Source organism: Chrysochloris asiatica, unplaced genomic scaffold, assembly GCF_000296735.1.
Source record: "Chrysochloris asiatica unplaced genomic scaffold, ChrAsi1.0 scaffold00046, whole genome shotgun sequence".
NCBI lineage: Eukaryota > Metazoa > Chordata > Mammalia > Afrosoricida > Chrysochloridae > Chrysochloris > Chrysochloris asiatica.
The window spans coordinates 812,007-825,454 of NW_006408564.1; the positions used below are offsets into that span (position 1 = coordinate 812,007).

The 13,448-nt window shown below is 41.6% G+C and overlaps 1 pseudogene; it reads right to left on the bottom strand.

The window, feature by feature from the left end:
• Window positions 1–3,121: 3,121 nt before the first annotated feature.
• Window positions 3,122–9,147, bottom strand: LOC102819495 (annotated as a pseudogene).
• Window positions 9,148–13,448: the final 4,301 nt, after the last annotated feature.

Genomic DNA, 13,448 nt, shown 5'->3' on the forward strand with positions numbered 1-13,448 from the left:
GTTTACCTGTGCTTTATTGACTACGCAAAGGCTTTCTATTGTGTGGATCATGACAAGCTATGGACAGCACTGCGAAGTATGAGTATTCCGGAACACTTAATTGTGCTCATTAGGAATCTGTACATGGACCAAGAGGCAGTTGTTCGAACAGAACATGAGAACACTGAATGGTTTAAAATTAAGAAAGGTGTGAGACAGGGTTGTATTCTTTCACTGTACTTATTCAACCTGTATGCTGAGCAAACAGTCCAAGAAGCTGGGTTCTAGGAAGAAAAACGTGACATCAGGATTGGTGGACTCATTAACAACCTGTGATATGCAGATGATACAACCTTGTTTGCTGCAAGTGAAGAGGACTTAAAATATTTACTAATGTAGATCAAAGACCACAGCCTTGGGTATGGATTGCGTCTCAATGTAAAGAAAATGAAAATCTTCATCACTGGACCAATAAACAACATTCTTATCAATGGAGAAAAAATTGAAGTTGTCAAGGACTTCATTCGTCTTGGATCAACTATCAACACTCACAAAAGCAGCAGTCAAGAAATGAAACAACGTAATTACATTATGCAAATCTGCACAAGACCTTTTGAAAGTGTTGAACAACAAAGATGTCAGCTTGAATACTAAGGTGACCTAAGCCATGATAATTTCAGTAACCTCATATGCGTGTGAAAGCTGGACAGTGAATAAGGAAGACTGTAGAAGAATTGATGCTTTTGAGTTATGGTGTTAGAGAATATTGAAAGTGCCATGGCCTACCAAAAGAACCAAAAGATCTGTGTTGGAAGAAGTGCAGCCAGAGTACTCCCTGGAGTCCAGGATGGCCAAACTTCGTCTCTCATACTTAGGACATATTGTTAGGGGGGACCAGTCGCTGGAGAAAGATATCATGTTTGGTAGGGTTGAGGGTGAGAGAAAAAGAGGAAGACCTCCAGCGAGATGGATTGGCCAAGTGGCAGCATTAATGGGCCCAAGTGTGGCAATGATAGTGAGGTTGGCCCAGGATTGGGCAGTGTTTCATCCTGTTGTGCATAAGGTCGCTATGAGTTGGTACCAACTTGATGGCACCTAACAACAACAACCTGTTTGTCAGAATTAAAAATACATGAAAGATAAAATATATGACTCAGAATCAATAAACTGAGTCTTGATGTAGTATTGTGGGTTAATATCCTGGACTGCAAGGTCAGTTTGAAACACAAGGTTGATGGTCCAAGCTCATCAACCTCTCCATGGAAACCCTATACAAGGTCACTATGTGTCTAAACGGACTCTACAGCACGTAACAACATAATAATTACTTAAAACTTGCTTGTAATAATTGCTTATTTCCTCATCATTTGTCACTATATCCCCATTTTCTGGCAAATAGCAGCTCTGAATAAATGGTGATGAGATATAAAAAGGCTTTCACTTGAAAACTTGGGTTTCAAAGCCTGTAATATACTAGTAGGATGATCTGTCTGTATCATTACTTTTTCCAATACATACTTCAATGCCTATTACATGTATACACTATTCAAAGTACCAGGGTAAACAAGACAAAATCTCTAACTGGGTATGGCTCCACAGGATAAGCACTTGACCAGTTTGAACTGTAAGGTCTGCTCACAGCTGCTCCTCAGAAACACTATACAGGGTCACTATGAGTCAGAACTAACTCTAGGACACTTAACAACAATAGAGCTTCCATTCTAGCGGAAGACTATGCAATTAAGATGGTGTTTGCAAGGCTGAGAACCAGTTCATTTGGGTCCAGGGTCCAACCTCCTGCTGAGGATTTGCATTTCCACCTCCCACCCCCTTATACTAAATCACAATCAATTGGGATGTTGTTAAAATGTAGATTCGCATTCAGCATGTTGTTTTTGTTTTTAGGTGCCATCAAGTCCCTACCAACCCATTGGGACCTTATACACAGCAGAACAAAACACTGTCCCATCCTGGGCCAACCTCACTACTCCTGCCACGCTAGAGTCCATCAATGCTGCCACTTGACCAATCCATCTCGTTGGGGGTCTTCCTCTTTTTCTCTGACCCTCCACCATACCAAACATGATTTCCTTCTCTAGTGACTGATCCCTCCTGACAATATGTCCAAAGTATGAGAAACAAAGTTTGGCCATCTTGGCCTCCAAGGAGCACTCTGGCTGCACTTCTTCCAGTAAGGGGTTGAACTGGAAAAAAGTCAAAGAATTTTAAAGAGTACCTAACAAATTTTCATTCTACTGTAGTTCAGTTTGCCGCTTATGATTTTATTAATACCTGGATAATTAATACCTATAGAAAATCAGACATCAGATTCACATGACAAAAAAAGTTTCAAAATCAAAATGAATTAATTCAAGAGCAGATACTATATGCATACTAACAAAATAAATACAATGTGATTTATTAATCAACAACAAATTAACAACTAACATTTCAGAAATTGAAAAAGGTGACAGTAAGGTGATAACTAATAGTACTGAGTATACAGTCTTATTTTCTTGACATTCAGATTTCTGTTTTAATTATATAAAGACAAGGAGCCAGTTTTGCAACCTAAAAATATTTACTTATTAAAACTGTATTAGTACTTTAATAAACTATACAAAACAGATAATGAGAGAAACATGTGCATTTATAGAAGTGCATGTCAGTCACACCAGATCCCTGCACAGGGAATTCCCAGTATGACCTCATTCGTCTGTGGGGACACAGAGCAATCCTTGTTTAGACAGACACATTCATTCAGTTGTCCAGCACGGTCAGCATCCACTTCCTGATGGTTTTCTTCTGGTATGAATGTGCATGTCCAGTTGTCTGCTACTTAGAGCAGACGTTTACCTAAAGGAAAAAGTTATCAGTTACTAGTTACGAATTTGGATCCTCTTGAAAATAACTTATTATTATGTGTTATAAAACCATTTTACAAAATACATTTTAATAAGAAAACCAGTAAAATTTTCAAGGGTTAAAATATAGTGTCTGCCCTCCCCCCTTAACACATACACACTAAATAGAATGTCTGAATAATTACATAATATGGCGGAATTTCCGATTTCCTAAAGAAAGCTTTCCTAAGACGGCATGTTTGAATCAAAACCCCTGTAAAATAATTTCAAATTTTCTGTTACCTTCCTCATCCACCAGCCATTGGAGGAGGATTAGGGCCACTCAAATGATTGATTCGACCCATTCTTCGGGGAGGGTTTCCAGGTGGCCTAATTAAGGGAAAAGTTAAATCTACTATTAGACAACCGGCAATTGGTACTTTTGAAGCTTCTCTATAGGCTCTTCTCTTTTTCAATACCTAAAACAGGAACTACTGTTTAAACCAGAAGTCACAGTTCAAATACTTACAGGGATATCAGACCCATAACGCACTTGAGGAAAAGGAGTCAAGCAGAGATTGTGAAGAACTGAATACAATCCTGTAAAATGTCCAGCTGATACTCATTTCAGCTGATTGTGCCATGTGGAAACATAAGCCTGGCCCCATGTTGCCAGATATCCTATATGTGTCAGTTATTGCTTGTTGTTCAGTACCATTGGGTCAGTTCCAATTCATAGTGACCCTGTACAGGGTTTCTGAGGAGCGGTTGGTGAGTTTGAACCACCAACCTGTGGTTAAAAAGCCCAAAATCTAGTTGTAGTCTCCACATTTTAATGTTGGCCACAAGCTTTCATCCTATAATTTTGACTTTCCCTATAGGATGCTTGATGCATATTTTACTTTGCCTCATTAACCATGATTAGCACAACAAGCTTTTAATTTATAGTAAAGTATTGGTTTTAAGAAACAGGATCTAAATTTTAGATTTCCTGAAGACTACCTATATAAAAGTCATTTAATTAAAATATGCCACAGAGATAAAATGACCTATTATTAATAAAAGACACAAAAAAAGCTGTACCCTCTTCCATCATCATATCTGGAATCAGATGAGCTTCCATAACCTCTTTTTTTCTTCACATCTTGTTGCAGCAAAGTTTTGAAACTGAAACAAGGGGTAGAAAACAGACAATGGAGGTTATCACTTTCAACAGCATTATTACATATATTTCTAGGACTTCAACTATCCTCTATGTGAGAGGATGATTATATCCATATTTCTGGCAGTCAGCTGGACATCACCACCTAGAGCAAGCACATGTCGAACACAGGATGAGCTATGTTCTGATCTAAATTCATCTAGCCATGACTTCCTCTCACCTAAAAGTCAGATTTCTATGCCATCCTCCTCCATGTGCTCCCACCTGGAGTAACTTCCTCTCTTGGTCACCTCCCTCAGTCATGCTCAATCAAATGCCAAATTTAACATGAAGATATTAAAGTCACTGAAGCAAAGGCCTCCCTCCCTTTTCTTCGTATGCCTGAAGCTCTCTACACATAGGAGATACTCAAACATATATTCAATCATAGGATGATGAAGACTTGTTCACTGGTGAAGATGCCCTGGTGCAACAAAAAGTAAGTTTTTAGCTGCTTACCAAAAGGTATGTGGCTAGAACCCACCCAGAGACTCTGGCAATCTGCTCCCATAAAGATTACAATCTAGAAAACTGGATGGGGCAGGTCCAGACACATGGGGTCACTATGAGTTAAAATGGACTTGGTAGCAGCCAAAAACAGTAGTTCATGTACAATTTTCATAACAGCATATGAAAGACCAAAAAAATGCACTTAATAAGAACTGCTTGAAATCATAGAAAAGGTTTAATTTCACTGACTCTAACCTTTGTTTTTAAAAAAATGTTCATTGTTTGGGAGCTTTTAAAAAATCAAGATATAATTTGTCCCCTTCTATTTACTTAAAAAGGAGCTCTGGTAGCATAGTGGTTACGAATTGGGCTGCGAACCATGAGGTCAGCAGTTCGAAATTACCAGCTGTTCCGCGGGGGAAGGATGAGGTGTTCTGCTCCCGTAAAGATATACAGCCTCGGAAACCCTGTACAAGGTCCCTATGAGTCAGAACCGACTCCACGGCACATAACAACAACAAATTTACTTAAAACCTACTGCCTTCAATTCCAACTTACGGCCAATTCTTGTGTGTTTCAGATGACAACTGGACTCAGTGCAGTTCTCACTGGTTATAATCTTATGGAGGAGTCCTGGTGTGGCGTGCCGTAGGATTAAGCACCGGACTGTTCATTGCAAGGTTGGCGGCTCAAACTCACCACCTGCTCCTCAGAAAACCCCACACGGTCACTATGAGCCAGCACTGACTCGACAGCACTTAAGAGCAACAATCTTTGGAAAGTAGATCACCAGGCCTTTTTTCTGTATCACCACTAGGTGGATCCAAACCTTCAACTTTTTTGGTTACTGGTCAAGTACAAACCATTTGCACCATTCAGGGAACTTTTATTTACTTATTTATTGCATAATATGGAATAAAAATCACACACATACATACCCATTGGTGAAAAAAGTAGAGAAACTGAAGCACAATTATTTGGTAATAGAATGGACAGGCCTGATTCCATAGCAGCAGACTGACATGGTTACCATTAGTGTTAAGGTGTGATCAAGATACCAACTTTTATTCACAAACATATGATGTTTGGTAGCAGATCTACCGTGACTCAAGTCTTAATTTCCCTTGCTGCTGTTAAGTGCTGTGAAGTTGGTTCCGATTCATAGTAACCCTGTATAGGGTTTCCAAGGAATGGCTGGTGAGTTTGAGGCGAGTTTGAAGCACCAACCGTGCCATCCAGTGCTTATCCTATAGCACCACACCAGAACTCTACTTTCCTTCATTAAAACTAATAAAAATAGGAAACATCAGAAGTAAAAACTGCTTCAGGAAAGCCAAGCTTGTTTAAAATACTCAAAGTAATGTATCGAGTGTATTTCTGTTACTTAAATATTAGGGGTATAAAGAGCACTACTATACTTACTCCACCTACACTTACAACTTGGGCTGCTAACCTCAAGGTCAGCAGTTCGATACTACTAGTGTTTCTGTGGGAGAAAGATGAGGCTTTCTGCTCCCGTAAAGATTTACAGCCTCGGAAACCCTTTATGGGGTCGCTATGGGTGGGCACTTTACAACAACAACAACAACTATACTTACAACAAAACTACAAATTCTGCTATTCCCCAGAAGAAATCTGTTATCAAAGATAATCTCCAAGGGGACTGACTCCGGCTATCCACCACTTGTCCTAAAGACAAAAAGAACGAAATTCAGTTAGTGCCACAAATCGGATACATTTAAGTAGGTTAGTAACAATCATAAACTCAGTTTCTACTTGTTCGGATTCAAATGGTTAACACAAGAGAGGCTGACTATCATACACATCATTCTAAGAAAAGGTTCAAGGAAGGCAAAGCCCATGATTAAGGGTCATTCCACCCATACGTCCAATGACTTCCTAGAATTTCCAATTGTAGTGGGTTGGGCGACTTCACAAGGGGCAAAAAAAAACACCCCAGAATGGGTGAGTATAAAGGAATACTTAGCCAATCTCCATTTTCTTAAATGCAATTGGAGTAGTTCTTTTCACTTGCAAAGTCTCTTATCTACATAAAGATTATACAAAGTTTTACAATTTTCAAAAATTAATTATAAAACTTGTATAACAAAAAAATCTGTGTGCTCTTGGAAAGTACTGAAGAGAATTTGGCTTGTTCTTCATAAAATCAAAACAAGTTTCTATTATAGGATGCTCTTGATTCTAATTATGGACTCCAACTTTATTTTACGCAAACGTGGAACTATGTTTCAAAATGCCTGAAATAACAGAAACTAAATAGAACAGTTAGTACTCTAGAGTTTCAGTCTTGCAAACAAGAGGTCAGAGAAGATCTAGGACCTGCTTTCCTTCACACCCACCCAACCACATAGTTTAACTTGTTCTTTTTCCTTGGCCAGTTTACTTTCAAGCATACACTTAGACCTCAGCTATCACAAAGCTAATGAGAACAGGGATTAGACACTTGAAAGTCAGAAGAACAGTGATGGTAGGCCTGGTTTTGCAACTTGATAGCCTACTTCTTTAGAGGAATGTAACATTTTCCTTCTGTGTGAGAAATTATTTCAGGATTTGCCAGAGAATTAAGATTTTTGAAGAAATCAATTGGAAAGGCAGAGAAATACTGTGTCAACTGACTGTGCACATAAACACAGTTATTCCATCAAAACCAATGGACCTAATTTGCTTAAAATCAACTCTTCCATTGTGAGTCTAAAACATACTAAAAACTATTTGCTTTTGAATTGGCCCTTACACATGGCAATCTCATGTGTGAGAGAGAACTGAGCCCTACCGTTTTTTAAAGCTGACGTTTTTGGCAGTACATAATAAGCCTTTCTTCTGAGAACCTCTGGGTAAACCAACCTCTAATCTTAACATGACATGATTCTACCTTGCTTTTTGCATAGCACCCCTACCCCAGCTTCTGAAGTAAGATCGAAGTCCTCCCCACCCCCCAACATATTCCCAGTGGGGTCTGAAATACAGTATTTCTCAACTGTGAAAGTGAGGTAAGAGGTTCTAACAGGACATTATGTGGAACAAACCTAACACTGCATGGTGGTGGTGGTTTTGATGGGCTGTGGAGTCGCTTCCAACTCCTAGTGACCCTGTATAGGGTTTCAAAGGCTGTACAATTTTTACAGGAGCAGAAACCCTCATCTTTCTCTGTGAAACATGCTGGAGTTTTGAACTGTTGACCTTTAAGTTAGCAGCCCAACTCATAACCACTACACTACCAGAGCTCCTAGCACTGCATACTTATGCATAATAAGACACAACATATCAAAATAATTATTTAGTATTGGATAAACAGAAGCCTACAGCCAGCCTCAATCATAAAACATGTAACACAACCCAAAGTCTCCAACTACCCAAGACCATATAGAAACTGATACTTTTTAGTTGAAGAGCAGAAAAAAATCAAAGCACTCAGTCAGACTTCTTACTGAAAAGCTTAGTCATCTCTGGAGGTAAACATGATTCAAACAGAACCAGGACCTAGCTGCTGTGACCCACAAACTACGGTAAAGACTGAACCAAGAATGTCACTGGAGCAAACAAACAGGTAGGCATTGTCCAGACTCGGTCATGCTGGGTTCTTTTCCTTGTAGAGAGGAGATCACAGATTTCAATCTCTCACCAATTTTCTATGTTAGGAATAATGATCTAGCTCCTTGAGGAAGTACTGCATCTTCCTGTGCCTCTTAAAAAATTAGGGCCCCAAAGAGCCCGCGCGTACAGGGGGGCTTCACACTTCAAAAAGTTCATGGGAAATTTCCATGATCTTTGAATTCCATTCTTCCACAGACTTTTTGAATCAACCCCCTCTCCCAGAATAAGGTCCACCCAAATCTTTCACCTAATTCTCATTCTAGTTCGATTCTTTTTATATGGTTTAGAGGCAGCAGTTAACAGGGAGACCTGTTGGCACAATGATTCAAGTGTTTGACTGCTAACCGAAGTCAGCTGATTGGAACCTACCAGAAAACTTGGTGGCGTAGTGGATTACGGAGCTGGGCTGGTAAACATATGGGCAATAGTTTGAGTCTACCAGCTGCTCTGCGGGAGAAGGACGACACTTTCTACTCCCGTCAAGATTTCAAGCCTCGGAAATCCTATATAGGGTCTCTATGAGTCGGAACCGACTAGAAGGCACTTAACAACAACATAGTAAATAACAGCAAGGACTCTGAAACTACTTTGCCTATGTTCGAATCTCGACTGTGTCATTAGCTACGTTTGGATGTGGGCACACACGAAACAAGTATAATAAAAATGCCATCTAAACGGGATGGTTAGTAAGCAAACAGCGCTAAAACACTGTCTAAGCGCTAAGTAAATGGCGTCAATTTCGTTATTATTACTCGTTTCGAACGCACACGTCCGAGAGCAACACCAATTTTCACAAGATCCTTCCCGGGGTTGCCAAGCGCAGCGTTAGGCCGTCCTCGGCGCGGGTCTCCGAGCCTGCCCGCCGGCTATGGAGTTCTCAGCAGCAGCTTTCCAGGCCGGGACGGCTTCGCATTCAGCCCCATCAGGCAGTGAACCCAGGGGCCGCCAGGACGGGTGCCAGGCCCAGCGGGCGACGAGGGAGAAGAGCCGGGCTCTGGCCTCCTAGGCCAACGGTCGCCCCTGCACCTCCTTGAACTTACCGTTCGAGATGTAAACCATCTTTCCACCCGTTCCCCGCTTCCGAGAGACTGAGCCACCAAGCCCAGCTTGTTGTCTGTATCTATTTCCGCACCCGCCCCTTACGTCACAGGCCACGATTAGACTAAAAGGTGACGGACCTTGAGGTGGGTAAAGCCCATTGGCTGCTGGGAAGAATGTGCCTCGGGCAGGCCTTTTGCCCCGTCACGTCACGTCGGCGACTAAAGTTAGAGCGACGACTGCCAGGCAGGTGACCGGATGTGACGCTTAGGTGTCCTATAGTTATGCCGCCTTTTCATGATGACCATCTTATTTGAATTAGGGAGCTAGTTTACACAGTTGTGTGAGGAGAAGCGTGTAAGTACTGCGATGGGCCCATAGTCAGGGTTAGGCAGAGCTGTTGTTGGTAGACAGGCTCAGAGGCCACCGGGGTGACGACGGTGCCGGTTTCTCAAGCAGAATGAAACACTGCCGCTCTCCTCTTCGCTGTGTTCGAGTCCAATATTGCAGTTGCAGTGTCAATGAGATGGATTGACACAACAGGCACCACAGTGGACTCCAAAATCCACACAGGTCTGGGCAGTGTTTTCATCGGCGTCCTGGGTAGGAGCTAACAGTTAACAACAGAACTAATAAATGTATTTAGCAAAGTGCCTGGGCACAAGGTCAGCACACAAAAATCAGCTGGTTTTCTACACACTAGGACTGGGGAACGTTGGCCCACAGGCCGTATAAGGCCCTCGAAATGATTTGCTGTGGCCCTGCCAAGGCAACCGCAGTTCCAGCCTTCACTTTGTTCAGTGCGGTAGAGTCTGTTCCAACTCATAGCGATCCTGTACAGGCTTTCCAAGGAGAGGCTGTGAATTTGAACCACTGACCTGGGATTCACACCGACCTTGCAGTGCAGTGCTTTATCCCACAACCCACACACCAGGACTGGTGAGTTAAATGTTTGACCAAATATGTTGTTGTCAAGTATCATCGAGTAGGTTCCGACCCATAGCGACCTACTGTATAGGGTTTCTGGTGAGCTTGAACCACCGACCTTGCAGTTCAAACCCACTTTGCAGTCTAGTGCTTGAACCCATGAACCCACAGTGCCACATCAGGACTTCAGATAATAGTCCTGGTGACCAAATATAGCCAAGTAATTTCTAAGTTAACAAAAGGAGCTCTGGTAGCGTAGTGGTTACAAATCGGTCTGCTAATCTCACGGTCAGCAGTTCGAAACTACCAGCTTTCTGCTCCCGTAAAGATTTACAGCCTCAGAAAACCTGTACAGGGTCACTATGAGTTGGAACCGACTCCACGACACATAACAACAACACCCTTACTATACACCAACAATAAGCAATCTGAAAAGGTCATTAAGAAAATTTCATTTGTAATAGCATCTAAAGGAATTAATTGAACCAGGAAGATGACTGAAAACACTGTAATATTGCTGCGGGGGATGTGGGGGAACCCCAGAAACGGTTTTTGTGAGCTATTCTATTCTGTGACCTCTAGGATAGCTTGCCTGGTGGTGGACTAGATGCTGTCTCTGCATCAAAATACAGCTAATTTCCCACACAACACAAACACCTTAGACTGGCATTTGACCTACAAATTGAGGGACGGCAGGCTTAAGGCTGACATAGCCACTCTGTGTACAACAGAACAAAACACTGCCCGGTTCTACACCATCACAACTATTGCCATGCTTGAGTCAATTGTTGCAGCAATTTGTCAATCCATCTCGTTGAAGGTCTCTCCTTTTTGCTAATCTCATATGAATCATGATACCCTTCTCCAGGAACTGGTCCTTCCTATAACATGTCCAACTACATGAGACAAAGTCTTGCCAAACTCACTTCTAAGAGCATTCTGGACAGACTTCTTCCATTGCAGGTGTATCTACCTTATTCATGGTTCAGCTTTCTCATTTAATATGTTGTTGTTGTTATTCAGTGCTGGTGCATGGGTTCCAACTCTAGAGACCCTGTATAAGAATAGGTTGGCAGTCTGAACCACCAACCATGTGGTTAACATTTCAGTGCTTATCCTACAGCGCCATACCAGAAAAGACTGTGGCTAGGGTCAGGCACATCTTAGTCCTCAAAGTGACAACTTTGTTTGTTTGTTTTTTTTTTTTAACATTTTCAAAAGGTCTTTTGCAACAGATATACTCAATGCAATACATCATTTATTTTCTTGACAGCTGCTTCCATAGGGCATTGATCGTGGGCCGTAGATCCGAGTAAAATGAAATTGTTGACAACTTCAGTCTTCTCTCCATTTATCATGTTTATTGATCCAGTTGTGAGGATTATTGTTTTCTTTATATTGAGGTGTAATCACACTGAAGGCTGTAATCTTTGACCTTTATCAATAAGTGCTTCCAGTCTTCTTCACTTTCAGCAAGCAAGGTTGTGTCATTTTACATATTGCAGGTTGTTAATGGGCCTTCTTCTAATTCTGATGGTGTGTTCTTCATTCAGATTATTTGCTCAACATAGAGTTTGAATACGTCTGATGAAAGGTTCCAACCCTGACACAGACCTTTCCTGATTTTACACCATGCAGCCTTCCCCTATTCTGTTAGAATGACTGCCTCTTAGTCTATGCACAGGTTCTTCATAAACACAATTAAGTGTTTTGGAATTCCCATTCTTCACATTGTTATCCATAACTTGTTATAATCCACATAGTCAAATGCCTTTTTGTAGTCAATAAAGCACAGGTCAGTGATGGCTTCCAGCAAGATGGCAGACTAGGCAGACATACTACACAAACCTTCTTCAACAAAAATAGGTGAGACCAAGTGAAACATACGATGGTAAGCCTGGAATCCTGAACTTCAGGAGAAAGAACAGAGAAACAGATTTAATACTGACTAGAAGAAGCTGAATGGATAGTGGGAAACAACACAGAAGACGGGTGAACTGTCAGCTGAACTGACTTGGTTTGGCCTTCTTGAGCTTTTGTGAGCAACATTGGATCTACACCAGTGGCTGGTGAAGAGAAAGGTGAGATTACTTCATGTTCTCCATACTCCTCTGGTGACCAAAGGTGTGGCCAGCCCCCACCTTCATCCACTCCTACTCTGCCAGAGGTCAGAGCCAAGCTGTTGTGAGTCAGGCACTGGGTAGTAGGTTTATTAACCTGGCATCTTGTCTGGAGGCAGGTGAACTTTGCCTCTTCAGACCAGCAGGACATGTAGACCCAGTCCCAGGGAAGCTTTGAATGAACAGGAACTTTCATAACCAACTGCCATGTCCTCAGCTGCCCTCTATGCCTGAAAGAGCTTCTTCTGCAAACAAACACCCAGACCTCAGCCACCAGCAGGCCTGCACAAACTACTTCTGGATTTGATACCCTCATCATAGACAACACCTAGGCTTAGAGAAACTCCGTCTAGGGCTGAGCATACCACTTTCTCACCCCTCCCCACACACCACCTGAGCTCCTTAGCTGGCAGGAGTCCCCCACAGTTTTCTTCTCTCTGGAATCTAGCCCCTGCCTTATTTTTCCTTTCAATCTTTTTCTTCATTTTCTCTTTTCCTTCCCTTTTTTTAAATTTTTTATTTCTTTGCTTTCCATTTCTTCTTTTCTTCTGTTTCTCTTTTCCCCTACTCTTTTTTTCTCTTGATTTTTCTTTGCCATTCCCTTGTCTCCTTTTCCCTTTCCCTAGTGTTTTGGTTTTTTTTCCCCCAACGTTTTATTGTGAATTTTGTGATAGTTTACATGGGAGAACATTGCTTTACATTCATCCGATCATATATCATTTCATTGCAATGGTTGCAATCTCCTCCACGCATCAGCAACCAACCAATAGTACACCCAGCAAACCTGCTCCCTGGTCCTCAGCACACAGCCCCTCTCTCTCTCTGGGTCTAGAGTTCCCAGCCGCTCCATCTCTCCACATCATCGTCTTAGCCTCCATCTCTGGCATCACTGTTTCTCTGGGTAGGGCCCCGCACTGCGCTCTTATCCATTGATGGTCCTAGGGACCTCCATTCTTAGACTGCACAGTCAACCACTCCCCTCCTGTTGCTACCATTGTATGTCTTTTTTTTTTTTTTTTAATGTTTTGTTGTGAATTCTGTGGTAGTTTACGTGGGATCCCTTTCCCTAGTTTTGTTTATTGTGTATTTCTTTCCTTTTTTTTTTCTTCTCAAATTGTCCTTTCCTTCCCTTTTTCCTATTTTTAGTCATTATATTTTTTTCTTGCTTCCACCACCTGTTGATTTTCCCCCTACTCATACAGCTTTTTTTTGCTGTTTTTTTTTTTTTTTTTGTGTGTGTGTATGTGTATATATGGTGTTCTTGCCCTACGTGAA